Raw genomic sequence first — 14559 nt, forward strand, 5'->3', positions numbered from 1 at the left:
CGGTCCTGGACTGCCAGGCCCCTCCAAGAGCCAACTCGCCCAGCAACCGCTTAACATCCCTCAACCATCCTATTTTATGCCAACCAGGCATTGATAAAACCTCATTTAGCCCCTCCGCATAACTAACAAGCTCCGGAACTCTCCATATGCGGGCCCAGAGGAGTAGAGGGCGCAACCTTGCCTGGTCTTTAATAGGACAGCAGCCCATGTCAAGGAGTAAGGGAAGGGTGTGGGTACTATAAGGGAGGCCCATTAAATCCTTCAAAAACTTATTTTCTGAACGGGTCAACTGATCCACATTCTGCGCCCCCCAAAGCTCTGCTCCGTAAAGCGTCGCACTCACCCCTCTTGCCTTGTAGATGTCAAGTACTGGGGCAATCGGTTTGAGGGTGGAGGACCGTTGTTCTTTGAGCAGTGCCCCACCACCCTTTTATGACTTAGCAGCATTTTGTGGAGATGACAATTCCACCTCATGGTGTCAGAGAGGTGGATTCCTAAATAGTCAAACTCCTTGACTCTTTCTAGGGACACTGAGTTCAGTGCAGGTGGCCTACCCGTTTTTTGGGGGGATTCAAGACCAAATATTTGGTCTTTCCCGTGTTAATTTCTAATCCCCTCAAATTACAAAAAGTTTGGAACCTATCAAGGAGGCTCTGCAGTCCAACTGGGGTCTTGGAGATCAAGAGGGTGTCGTCTGCAAATAATAGAGTGGGTATTCTCCTGCCCGCCAGGGATGGAGTATCTGAAGGATTTTGTAAGAGATGCTCCACCACTCCATTGACGTACAATGAAAACAGAGTGGGGGCTAAAACACAGCCCTGACGGACACCTCTATTTACAGTTATTCGGGCGGTCTTTTGGCCCTGATTGCCCCACCGAACCTGTGCAAAGTTTTCTGCATGGAACTTAATTATCAAAGATAATAAGTACGGTGGCATACCTAAATCTGACAACACCCTCCATAGGCGGCTGCTGGGCACTAGGTCAAAGGCAGTCTGTAAATCTATAAAGGCAAGATACAGACTGCCTTTGCCCAGCACAACCACCTTCCAGTATAACAACAGCAGACGGAATGAATGCTCAATGGTCCCAGTACCTGACCTAAAGCCCGCCTGGAAATCAGAAAGTATCCTATTCTCCTCTACCCACTGGAGCATCCTCCCTAAAACCACCTTTCCTGCCACCTTTTGCGATGAATCCAGTAGGCTTATAGGGCGATAATTAGCTGGGTCGTCCCGACTCCCTTTTTTGAAAATCGGGACGACCTCAGCGCCCATCCAGGAGTCTGGGAGAGGTGCATCATAGAAACTTGCATTAAGTAATGATGCAATGAGCTTTCCCCATTCTAATATATTAATGCGGATCAAATCCCCGGGTGTTCTTATCTCCGATCTGTCTGGTCGTTGAGAATTGTGAGGAGTGGTGTGGTCACGGCTTTTGGCACGGGAACACCCACTGTGCATTTCATTAGCGATAGTTGCGGGGATCCTCTGTGGCTATGTTTTTTGCGGCTGCTATCGTGGGAAAACTGGTGCTGTTAGCACCAGCTTGTGAATGGGGAGGTAAATTTATCACGACTTTGGCTGCGATAAAGTGCGGTTAATTCAGCGATAGCTCCTGGTGAATATGCCCCTAAGGCTTTCTGGAACCTTTCTTTTCCCTAGCTTCACCTGGCATGACTCACACTCAGACTGAGGTGGCTTCCAAGTGGCGTTTAGATCATCAGAAGGCGGGCTTGAAGATGACGTTCATGGACTAACCCTCCTTTTCCTTGCTCGGGATCTGGAAGGCAATCGATCTTCTGAAAGAGTGGCTTGCTCTTCTTCCTCCTCTGCAGGAAGTTCGATCTCCTGAACTGCCCCTACTTTGGGAGGAACAACTACTATTGGGGGTGGCTGTGGCAGTTGTTGCCCACTTATCAGAGTTTCCTGCATTGATTGGGTACTACTTTGCGAAAACGATAAGTCAATGTCAGCATCACTGCTCATCGGCGTTGGACTCGTGCTTAGACTGGCTGCCTCTGAAACATACATGGGCTTAAGCCTAGGTTGGTGGGATGGGTCCACTGATTCGGGGGTGCTGCTCCCAGCTTGCTCCCCGGACACCGCTGCTGCAGGCCCAATTTTTGGTTTCCCAAAAAGGTCTTGGGTGACATACTGGTCCTGGTAAGTGGCAGTGCCTTCTTCTCACTGGTGTACTGTACAGTACACTCAGGAAGGATAGGAAAGAAGAAAAACAACAACAAAAATACAACTGTACAACTGTAACAGTTTGGCATTGTGCATCATGTGGGATGTAGCATTCAGGGAGCTGCAGCTAACAATGGATGGAAGCAATAAGCCAAAAGGAACAACGAAAAGACATGCAGGCCTATGGCAAAAGCAGTAAAGCACACTAACTGCCACCACAAAATGCCCATCGGCCACATGGTCAATCAAAAATCACAACAAGCAGGAGGCCTGGACAACAATGCACTCAGGCAGGCCTATATATGGACACAGACTTTAAAAAATGGCTCAGCCAAGGCAAATGCTGGCCCACTATTACAAACACACTCACACACTGGCCAGACAAAGAAGGCATTCTAAACAACACATCTTTAAGGCAACAACTACACTCATCAAACAAAGGCATTTTTTAACACACATAAAAAAGTGAAATACCAAAGAAAAAACATTTTGCATTTCAATGTCATCTATGCCCTAAACGCTGTTTAAATTCAACTGACACAACAGAAACAGTTGTTTCATGCACCCATGAGTAGCTCTGGGCCTATTGGTTGGATAACCCATTGGCAGACTAGGCCACACAGTGAATCAATTCAAATCAATAATATTCCAAATTTATTAGAAAATGTAGTGAACTATGCTACATTTTTTGCTGGAAAAAAGAAGAAAAAGTGTATGCAAAACAACAACCAGCATGAAGGCATGGCCACCACAAAGAGGGCTTGCAGGCCTAATGCAGATGCACACTGGCTGCCCATTCACAAAATGGCCATCATCCACATGGACAGGCTACAACAACAAGAAAGGAAAGGCAGACAATGCAGGCCTATGGCAAAATCGCACTGGCTGCCTTCACAAAATGACCGCCAGCCACATTGCAGGCTACCACAACAAGAAGCAATAAGCCAAGAGGAACAAAGGAAAGATATGCAGGCCTATGGCAAAAGCACACTAACTGCCACCACAAAATGGCCACCAGCTACATGGTCACTCACAAGTCATAACAACAATAAGCAGGAGGCCTGGTAAACAATGAACTAAACCAGGCCTATATGGATACAGACTTTAGAAAATGGTCGCTGGCCACACAGGAAGGCTCAGCCAAGGCAAATTCTGGCCCACTATTACAAACACACTTACTCACTGGCCAGCAAAGGAGGCGTGCTAAACAACACAGCTTAAATGCAACAATACCAAAAACAATAATCCACAGGGCTAGAAAAAGGTTTGCAAGTTACATCAACCACATACATCCAAAAAGGCATTTATTTAATACACATGAAAAAAAGTGAATACCCCCAAAAAACACATTTTGCATTTTATTCCAATGTCATCCATGACCTAAATGATGTTTAAATTCAACAAATACCACAGAAACAGTTGTTTCATACACCCATGAGTAGCTCTGGGCCTACTGACTGAAAGGCCTATTGACAGACTACTGGGGTACATAGTGAATTAAAGAAATATTGCAAAATTTGGAGAAAATGTAGTGAACTGTGCAACATGTTTCCTTTATAAAAGAAGAAACAATACTTACAAAGAAACAACTAGGCCCCGACTGAAACTATAGGTCACCCACAACAACACATTTTAAAAAAATTATGAAAAGTACAAAAAATCTAGGTGCATGGCCCCAATCAAACAAACAATACCAATTTCCAACTTACTTGTGAAATCGCAAATTTTGTGGCACTCGCGAACGGCTTGGGAAATCTCATCAGCGATTACAGGCACCCGGTAAGTCACACCCACATGCGCAAAAACACATTTCGGCACATGAACAAAAAAACCTCTGTTCCGTTGTAGAGTGCGGATATTTTCAGCAACTCCACGTTCTATGCAGAACGCGAAGTTGCCAAAACTCTGCAAACTCCATGAGCTGACCGGAGATTTACACCCAGGGTTAGTCCTGGACAGATATTTTAATGAAAATGCACTTACAGACAGCAGTGCAACATGTGGTATGTCCTGGAGTTGGATATATGCCACAGACAAACCAACATCTCAGAGACTTTGAGTATTGCATGTTAGGGTAGGTAAAGAACAGAATAGGAAAGGCAGAGTTGTAAGCAAACAGAACATTGCGATGTTGTGGCAGTTATTGAAGTGTAACCTATCAGAGTCCGCTCCCCCCTCTATTCCTGGCAAGCCCCCGGTGTACAGGATAGCTAAGACCTCCTCCTTCCAGGGTAAGAGTTGTAATGGTACACTGGGAGGACCATCGCCAGTCCTCTGAGTGTCCAAGTGGTGACTGTTGTATTTGGTACAGACCCACAGCCTGAGGTTGTTCCACCTCTTCCTAATGTCTCCGTGTGTGCATGGGTTGTCACCCACAGCATTCACTCTGCTGGCTATCCTTTCCCACATTTCTATTTTTGTACTGAGAGGAGTATGCTGAACTTGAGACCCAAAAATGTGTGGCTCTACTCTAATGATTTCATCCACCATGAATGTAAAATCTTGCTAAGTGAAGCTAGTTTCTTTCGCAGGCATGGTGAAAAAAACAAAAATGTGAATGAGCATGTGAATGAAGAACCAACAAGTGATATAGATAAAAAGGTGCAAAAAAACTGACAGGTGGTGGAGAGTGCTAAATGTGAAGATGAAAAAAGGGGTGCCTTATCTTAAAAGCGCAGTAAATGGCTGTCTCATGCTGCAGTTTGGAAGTAAAGGATGCTGATCAGGGATGGGGTGTGTTTTACAGTGTGATTTGCGGGCGTATCCACTTGACAAAGTACATCAGTTGGGTAGTTTTTAAATCCACCCAATGGTCATTGTTTTGTTTTTTATTTTTTGGCGCGTACCGTGGTGGTCAACCGCCATTGTGACTGTGTAGTTGTAATATGCTCAGCGGGTGGTGGTGTCATTGGGCTCACCCCCGACATTTCAGATTGCTGCGATCCCACCGTGGCCGCAGTTGGTGTTTCAGATAGAACAACTTCAGTGCAGCAGTGGCATAAACTTGGAATAAGGGACATAAAATTGAAGAAATTTATTTGAAAAATGCAAAAAAATAATTACACATATAAAACATGTCAAAAAATGTTCTAAAAAAGGTTAGAAAATTTAAAGTATCAAGTAAATATTCATCAAAAAAATTTACCATCATTAATATATACTTGAAACGTGTTAAAATGATGCTAAAAATATGTAATGAAGCAATTGAAGACATGTTCAAAAAAGGTCAAACAATAGAAAAAAACTCGGAAAATGGACAACTTACCATACTATTTAAACATGATTTATATTGTTTATTTTATAATAAAATTGCATTTTTTATCAATATATAAATGGTTGAACTATATGTTTAATAATGTGAAACATGCATTACATAAACTTTGACAAAATGAATGAAAATTGAAAAATGTATTACATGTCTTCATTCTATGAAAATATACAAACAATAATACTATTTATAACAAATATACAACTAACTACTTTTTAAATGATTTCTCTAAACACCAACAGTACTAATTAAATGACATACACCACTCCTTCTACTTAGAAATACAATTTTTTTTAAAGAATTTCACACCAAAAAGGGTTACATTTAATCATCACACTCTAACATGACCCATTTTGAAGAAAATGTTGAACACTAAAGGGTGACATTTACTTTTCCAATTCCAATCTGAAACAATTGGGAGAAGGTGTTGGACACTTAAAGGGTGACATTTACTATTCCCATTCAAACCTATAACCATTTAGGAAAGGTGTTATATTCTAAAGGGGCAACATTTACTATTCCCACTCCAATCATAACCAATTTTAGGAAGGTGCTGGACACGAAAGGGGTGACATTTACTGTTCCCACTCCAATCTAAAACAATTATGGGAAGGTTTTGGATGCTAAAGTGGTGACATTTATTATTCCAACACAAATAGATACCAATACGTTAAATGTGATTGACACTAAATGGGTGACATTTACTATTCCTATTCCATTCTAAACCAATTAAGGTACCGTGTTGGACACTGAATTGGTGGCATTTACTATGTCCACTACAATCTAAAACATTTCAAGGAAATTGCTTGACACTAAAATTGTCAATGCTCCATACTTACACATACATTTTGATCTACAAAAAAATATATAAAAAGCTTAAAAACACAATATCCCAAACTGAAAACCTGTATCTTTATAATTAAACATTAGCATATCAAATAATAATTGTATTGCTATTAATAATTAATATGTCATTATTATTTACTAATATTCCTAAACTTTGAAGCCTAACATAAATCTAACTCCAAAAATGAAAAACTAAAAGTAAAAAACATAGGAATTACATTTCAAATCAAATATACTTTTTTGTACATTAAAAAGAGAATATTTTTGAAAATGTATTCCAAACAATAGAACTTACTCCAATGATAAACATATTAAGAATGTCAATATTAAAATTGAGTTTAATCAATTTGTCATACAAAAAACCTATAACATAAATATACAACAAAATATAAATGTATATATATATCATAAATGAAAAATACTTATTCTATTTTCAATATTTAACTAAACAATATTTCAAAAACGTTTAAAATTAATATAAGCATAAAATTGAAAATGTTCACAACAATTTATTTACAATGACATTGTAATTTTCAATAATATAAAAAATCCTTAAAAATATTGAGCAGCTGCTCATGTTCTGTCATTTGTGTTGTTCAATGACTGCAAATGGCACTTTTTTGGTAAATTATTACAGCAAACAGTGCATAAAAATACATTGTGGCATAATAGCATAATTGTGAGAATTTCATGCACAACAAAAAAAAGAAATTACCAAAACTATGCTAATTATTTTGGCATGATACAAATTTTCCCTGGGCACAGCCAATAATAGTGTGAGTTGCATAGTTCTGCCTCACAGCATATCATAATGATGCCATGTGAATGGTTCTCTTGTGGATTTTCAGAAAACATGACTGTGTTTTGCTCTCACCCAGGTAAAGATTTTTTCCCTCATTGCTTATTGAGTGACTTTTGAGGTTGTGTCTTTTTGAATAATTGTGTAGGTGGATGAATGCTCCATGCAGACTTGGGGGCCGATTCCGATCCTGGAGAAACCGGGTACGAACCGTCGGACGGAGCATTTTCTCCGTCCGACTCGTACCCGGTTAAAAAACATTACAAAATGCAAGTACGATTCGTATGGAAACACTATTTCCCTACGAATCGTACAAAACACCGACCGACGAAAATATACATACAAATGTGATCCGGGAAAGCGCCGACAAGACGTCGGGACGCATTCAGGCTGCGTTTCACGAACCAGGAAGTACGATCCGTACCGACGTCACCCCGCACGGATTATATTTTCCGGCTGCCAAAAACTGCCGGGAAATCAGGACCACGCGCAGAAGGAGCACCTGTACGCGACGGACAGCCATGGACCCGAACCTACGTGTCATCCCAGCCCTCATAGCAGTCCGCCTGCTCTACAGGAACCGACACAGATGCCGCAGAAGGTCAGAACAACACCCAGGGGCAAAGGGGGGGGCAGGGGCAGGACACATAACCCCCACCCAATTCACAAATCATACATGCCCTGGACATACCTGACCTTCAGGGCCTGGTCACTTCGAGGGGGTGGGGGTGTGTCCAGCAATGCATGCGTCCGCCACAACGGAAGTGGATGTTGACGCGAACCGGCAACACAACAATTCCGGTACGTACCGTACCCTTGCCTTAAGAGCGTGAGCACGGGTCGTACCACGCCCACCCCTACATCACCCCAACAATGGCGGTGCAGCCCGTACCCACGTTCTAAAGGCCTGGGTACGGGCCGTACCAGCATTGTTCGGGTGATGTAGGGGTACGCATGGTACGACCCGTACCCACGCTCTGAAGGGCTGGGTACGGTGCGTACCCCTACAGCACCCCATTGAGGGTCCGCACCATACCCAGGCCTTAAAAGCGTGGGTACGGGCCGTACCGCCATTGTTGGAGTGACGTAGGGGTACGCGTGGTACGACCCGTACCCACGCACTGAAGGCCTGGGTACGGTGCATACCCCTACGGCACCCCATTGGGGGTCCGCACCGTACCCAGGCCTTAAGAGCATGGGTACGGGCCATACCGCCATTGTTGGAGTGACGTAGGGGTACGCGTGGTACGACCCGTACCCACGCTCAGAAGGCCTGGGTACGATGCAGACCCCTACGGCACCCCAACAATGGGGGTACGCACCGTACTCACGTTCCAAAGGCATGGGTACGGGCCGTACCCAGGCCTGCAGAGCGTGGGTACGGGTATGTACAGAGCGTACCCCCACCCGTGTATGTATGGAGCGTACCCACACCCCACCAGTGTATGTTCAGAGCGTACCCCCACCCGTGTATGTCCCGAGCGTACATGGACAGACATAGGAGGGGTGGGTGCAGAGTCCTCCCAGCAGTGCCCAGACACAGGAGGGGTGGGTGCCTATCACTCCCAGCAGTGCCCAGACACAGGAGGGGTGGGTGCAGAGTCCCCCCAGCAGTGCCCAGACACAGGAGGGGTGGGTGCAGAGTCCCCCCAGCAGTGCCCAGACATAGGAGGGGTGGGTGCCTATCACTCCCAGCAGTGCCCAGACATAGGAGGGGTGGGTGCCTAACACTCCCAGCAGTGCCCAGACATAGGTGGGGTGGGTGCCTATCACTCCCAGCAGTGCCCAGACATAGGAGGGGTGGATGCAGAGTCCTCCCAGCAGTGCCCAGACACAGGAGGGGTGGATGCAGAGTCCTCCCAGCAGTGCCCAGACACAGGAGGGGTGGGTGCAGAGTCCCCCCAGCAGTGCCCAGACATAGGAGGGGTGGGTGCCTATCACTCGCAGCAGTGCCCAGACATAGGAGGGGTGGGTGCCTATCACTCCCAGCAGTGCCCAGACATAGGAGGGGTGGGTGCCTATCACTCCCAGCAGTGCCCAGACATAGGAGGGGTGGGTGCAGAGTCCTCCCAGCAGTGCCCAGACACAGGAGGGGTGGGTGCAGAGTCCCCCCAGCAGTGCCCAGACACAGGAAGGGTGGGTGCAGAGTCCCCCCAGCAGTGCCCAGACACAGGAGGGTTGGGTGAAGAGTCCCCCAGAGGAGCCCAGACATAGGAGGGGTGGGTGCAGAGTCCTCCCAGCAGTGCCCAGACACAGGAGGGGTGGGTGCAGAGTCACCCCAGCAGTGCCCAGACACAGGAGGGGTGGGTGCAGAGTCCCCCCAGCAGTGCCCAGACACAGGAGGGGTGGGTGCAGAGTCCCCCCAGCAGAGCCCAGACATAGGAGGAGTGGGTGCCTATCACTCCCAGCAGTGCCCAGACATAGGAGGGGTGGGTGCAGAGTCCTCCCAGCAGTGCCCAGACACAGGAGGGGTGGGTGCAGAGTCCCCCCAGCAGTGCCCAGACACAGGAGGGGTGGGTGCAGAGTCCCCCCAGCAGTGCCCAGACATAGGAGGGGTGGGTGCCTATCACTCCCAGCAGTGCCCAGACATAGGAGGGGTGGGTGCAGAGTCCTCCCAGCAGTGCCCAGACATAGGAGGGGTGGGTGCAGAGTCCCCCCAGCAGTGCCCAGACACAGGAGGGGTGGGTGCAGAGTCCCCCCAGCAGTGCCCAGACATAGGAGGGGTGGGTGCCTATCACTCCCAGCAGTGCCCAGACATAGGAGGGGTGGGTGCAGAGTCCTCCCAGCAGTGCCCAGACATAGGAGGGGTGGGTGCAGAGTCCCCCCAGCAGTGCCCAGACACAGGAGGGGTGGGTGCAGAGTCCCCCCAGCAGTGCCCAGACACAGGAGGGGTGGGTGCAGAGTCCTCCCAGCAGTGCCCAGACATAGGAAGGGTGGGTGCCTATCACTCCCAGCAGTGCCCAGACACAGGAGGGGTGGGTGCCTATCACTCCCAGCAGTGCCCAGACATAGGAGGGGTGGGTGCCTATCACTCACAGCAGTGCCCAGACATAGGAGGGGTGGGTGCTTATCACTCCCAGCAGTGCCCAGACATAGGAGGGGTGGGTGCAGAGTCCTCCCAGCAGTGCCCAGACACAGAAGGGGTGGGTGCAGAGTCCCCCCAGCAGTGCCCAGACACAGGAGGGGTGGGTGCAGAGTCCCCCCAGCAGTGCCCATGGAAAGAAAAGGGTGCAGTACCCACAGATACAATGCCCACAATTGTCAGTCAGGTGCTCAAAGACCCTGCAGAACATGTAACACATGTGTGCGAGGCTGGGAGTACACACATCCATAGTGTGTAAAAGGGAACATGTCCACATGAAGTCATGTCAATATACTCCATACACAAGTACAGTCACCACCAAGGATGCCACTAATGATGCAGGTGGAGACATTGCCCAGCATGCATGGGCAAAGTTGAACGGATCCGTCACACACCAACGAAATGTAGACACAGCTCAGCACAACATTTAGGAAACACCCTGCAGGGAAGATGTCAGGGTCCACAGAGGAAGGAACACCACCTTGGTAAAATGTCACCATGCAGTAAGAGCTTACATGAACAAAGATAATTCGCAAATACCTTGTGATGGCACACAGATACCAGGGTCCACCCTATGAGCAGCACACTACTACATTTCCCAGACACCTAACACATTATCACCACCCCAAATCATGGAGCAGCACCACAAACAGCAATACCAGTAAAGCAGTAGTGTTCAAAGGAAAAAAAAAAATTGCTTTATTCAGCATAAAAAAAATTGGTTAATAAAAGTTCAATATGTACAAGGCCCATAGGGCAGTCCATAGTCCAATTCCTGGTGATGGACACATAGGGACGCGTGTCCCCTAGCTTGCCTGCACAGTTCATACCTCCTTTGCTTCCACAGGGGGGGCATCATGTGGGGGGGAAGGACCAGGCACCGCAGGGACAGGAGGGGCAAGGGTAGGTGTTGTGGGTGCAGGGACGGAGGACTCCACCACAGGGGGTGGGGCAGCGCGAAAGGTGGTGGTGAGAATGGCGCTGCACACGGTTGCAAGGTCCCCCAGCGTCTCCCCTGCACCCGAAGGAACCACAGGCCCCAAGGAGGGGGGGGTCGGAGGGATGGGTCGCAGCGCTACTGGGGGAGGGTATGGACAGGGGGGGACTCAACTACCCTGACCGGGGACTCCTTTGACCGCTTGCGGGGTGGTGACACACTGGTGCTCAGGGACAGAGCGGCCATGAAGGAATCTTTGTTTGAATCTTGGCCAGGAGAGCTGAGGGGAGTGGATTTGGAGGGAGTGGGTTGTGAGGAATGTGGACTCCCACTGTGGCTGCGTGTCTTCCGTTTGCCCCCCGACCCAGTGGGTGTGCCTACTTCACCCTGTGTGTGCGTGACAGGAGGTGTGCGCTTGGCCTTCCCTGGTGGTGTGGTGCCTGTGTCTGGTGGGGTGCGTGCATGGGTACGTCTGGGTGTGCTTGGGACAGGCATGGGAGTGGGAAGTGTGGATGGTGCAGGGGTAGGGAGGGGACGCAGCGCTGCAGGAGACCCACTGCTTCAGTCAGTGTCGAGTCTATGTACCTCAGCAACTGGCGTTGGTCAGACTGCGCAGCTGAGATGCCCTCCATGTATGCCTCCATCTGGGTGAGCTCTCGGGTGTGGCCATGGAGGACATTAAGCATCGCAGTCTGACCAACCTGCAACTGGCGCAGGATGTCCACAGACTCGGCATTCACGGCAGCAGTGGAGACAGGGGCAGGGGGTGCGGTGCCTGGCAAGAAGGAGACACGTGGTGACCTAGCACGGTGGGAAGGGACCCGAGCAAGTGGGAGGCTGGTGATGGGAATGGAGGGGGCGGGTAGAGATGGAGTGCTGCTTTCAGCTGTGCGAGCAGCCTCCGCCCCCTCTGGGAGCTCAGCCTCGGACCCGTCAGCGTCATAGTCAGTGGTGGGACTGGACAGGTCCTCCACCTCCATTCCCTCGGCCTCCGTGCCACTCGATGCGCCAGACAAGACAGCACTGCTGGCACTGGTGCTCGCTCCCTCCTCACGGTCCGTGCCAGTGTCTCCCTCGGAGTCCCCCGACGATGCTGTGGGCAAGGTGAAGAGACAGGAAATAATCAGACACCTGTATACATATGTCACATGAGTCAAATCTACATAGGTCACAGTGCATAGCCTGAAAAGCAACATGAGTAACATCTACAATACAAGGTACAGATGTAGGCCCTGCAACACACAGTTGGTTGACCCACCATGCCACTGAGAAACAATGGAGAGCATGACACAACAGCAAATTACTTGATATCAAATTGGACAGAGGAGCCAGGCTCTGGGGACAATCGTGCACAGCATCTGCACCACACTGCATTGCCAAAAAAGGGATGAGCAGGAACCATGTCTATTAACTTTTTGCACATGCTGCAAAGCTAATACATTAAACCATGCCCAACATGACTGGGTCACTGCACCTTGAGTGTATGTGCAGACAAGCATCACACACAGGCCAGACCTAGCAAGGAGACTTCAGATTTTGACATGTAGGCCTTGCCCGCACAAACCACCCCCTACCTGAGACAATGTGATTGAGACAGAGGAAGTACTTACACCTCTTACTCTGGGATGAAAACACATGGCCTGCACTAAATCCTGATTGTACACAAACTACCCCTGGTGCGCCTGTCCACATATATCATTGACAATCAACCATCATCAGATTGTCGTACCAAGACACACAGGCACTGCCCACTGTGAGTATGCACAAGCAAAATTGGGTCACACTGTACAGTGGACACGTGTAGCACAGTTTACGTAAATACAGATGAGGCCAGGGTACAATGCCACAGAGCCCAACCTATGCCGAAGACACAGAGAATGTCCCCATCGTTGGATGACACACATGATACCTAGGAAAAGGTGCCCCAGGGCACGGTAGTGGTCACACTCCTCCATGGTCCTGGATGGATAAGACTGCAACTGAAGCAACCGTCCCTGCACTATGCATTACTCCCACTCATGCACATCATGTCAGAGGGCACAACATTGGACATGCATGCTGTAAGGCAGTACACTTTTAAGACACACTCCTATGTCGGGACTCACCATCAGTGCCAACTGACATGGACCCCACAATGACTGAAATGGCCAGGGCACAGGCAAGGTCCCAAAACCTGTTGCACACCACCCCCACACATGATGCTGCAAGCATTGGGCACTTGGATTAACTGCCAGCCTAGATAACCTTGTGCAAGAGTGACTACACACAGACCAGGGAACACATGGCAAGGAGGGGAAGGGAGGAAGAACAGCACCGGTTTGGGGAACAGGTTATGCACTGCACATTTAAACCCTGGCAGTGTATCCATGCAACTGCGCACTTCCAAAAGCTGTTGACACACAACAAACACACATGTACCTACCCCCTTCCTGCTGCTGCTTCTCCGCCAGGCGCCTATCCAAGTTGGGGAAGACCACCGCCAGCACACGCTTATGGATGTGGGTCAGACGCTGGCGGCCACGGTTCTTGTGGCTCTCAGGTGAGTCCCCCAGCAGGACCCGTGCGATCCTCCTCGTCCGGCACCGGATATCCGCCCAGCGTTTCTTCACCCGGGCTAGGCGCCGCTTCCGACCCTCCGTCTTCCTCACGCCACTGACGGCTTGCTTCCATATCTCCCCCTTGGCATGGACGCCTACCTGTGAGGATGCAAAAGTGAGAATACTTTAATACACCTGAGCAATGACACAGAGACACACATATTAATAATTTGTCTTGTTTGAACAGGCCATGGTATGCAGGCAACTCATTGCACCTTTGTCATAGGGACATTATCCTCTGGGGAAGGCCAAATGCACTACGTGGCATTGAAAGTACACAGGTGGCATGAGGGGTGCCACACAATCAATGATCCTGGATCACACTGTGCATCACAAGCTACACCAGGATTATGTACAGCACCTCAAAGCAGTCACATGCCCCAGCCCACTGACGCAACCTCAGCAGAGTACACAGACACACACAGGCACAGGACAATCACCTGCCATTGCCAACTGCAGGTACAAACCTCACTCTGCCCATGTGCCACTAGACTGGGGGGTGTCACAGGTGTGGGGCTGGCTCAGCACGGCAGTCACACATCACTGCTCCCTGGTCACATCAGATGGGCAGGGTATATCCATCCCTCATGCAGCTGGTGTGCAACACTCCCCATATGCACTCACCCACATGACAGGGGACTTACACACACACACCAATGTCCAGGGAATGAACACATCATTTGGACACTCACAGCACAGGTACACTTAACAAACACACATCTATGGGTACTGTCACCTGTCACACTGGGGGGACCACAGAATCACATCAGGACTGTAGAAACAACATTCCCAGGAGGAGTAGCCAGGCAGAATGTGGCATGCACCATGCATTGATTGTCAC

Source organism: Triturus cristatus, chromosome 5_1 (assembly GCF_964204655.1).
Source record: "Triturus cristatus chromosome 5_1, aTriCri1.1, whole genome shotgun sequence".
Classification (NCBI taxonomy): domain Eukaryota; kingdom Metazoa; phylum Chordata; class Amphibia; order Caudata; family Salamandridae; genus Triturus; species Triturus cristatus.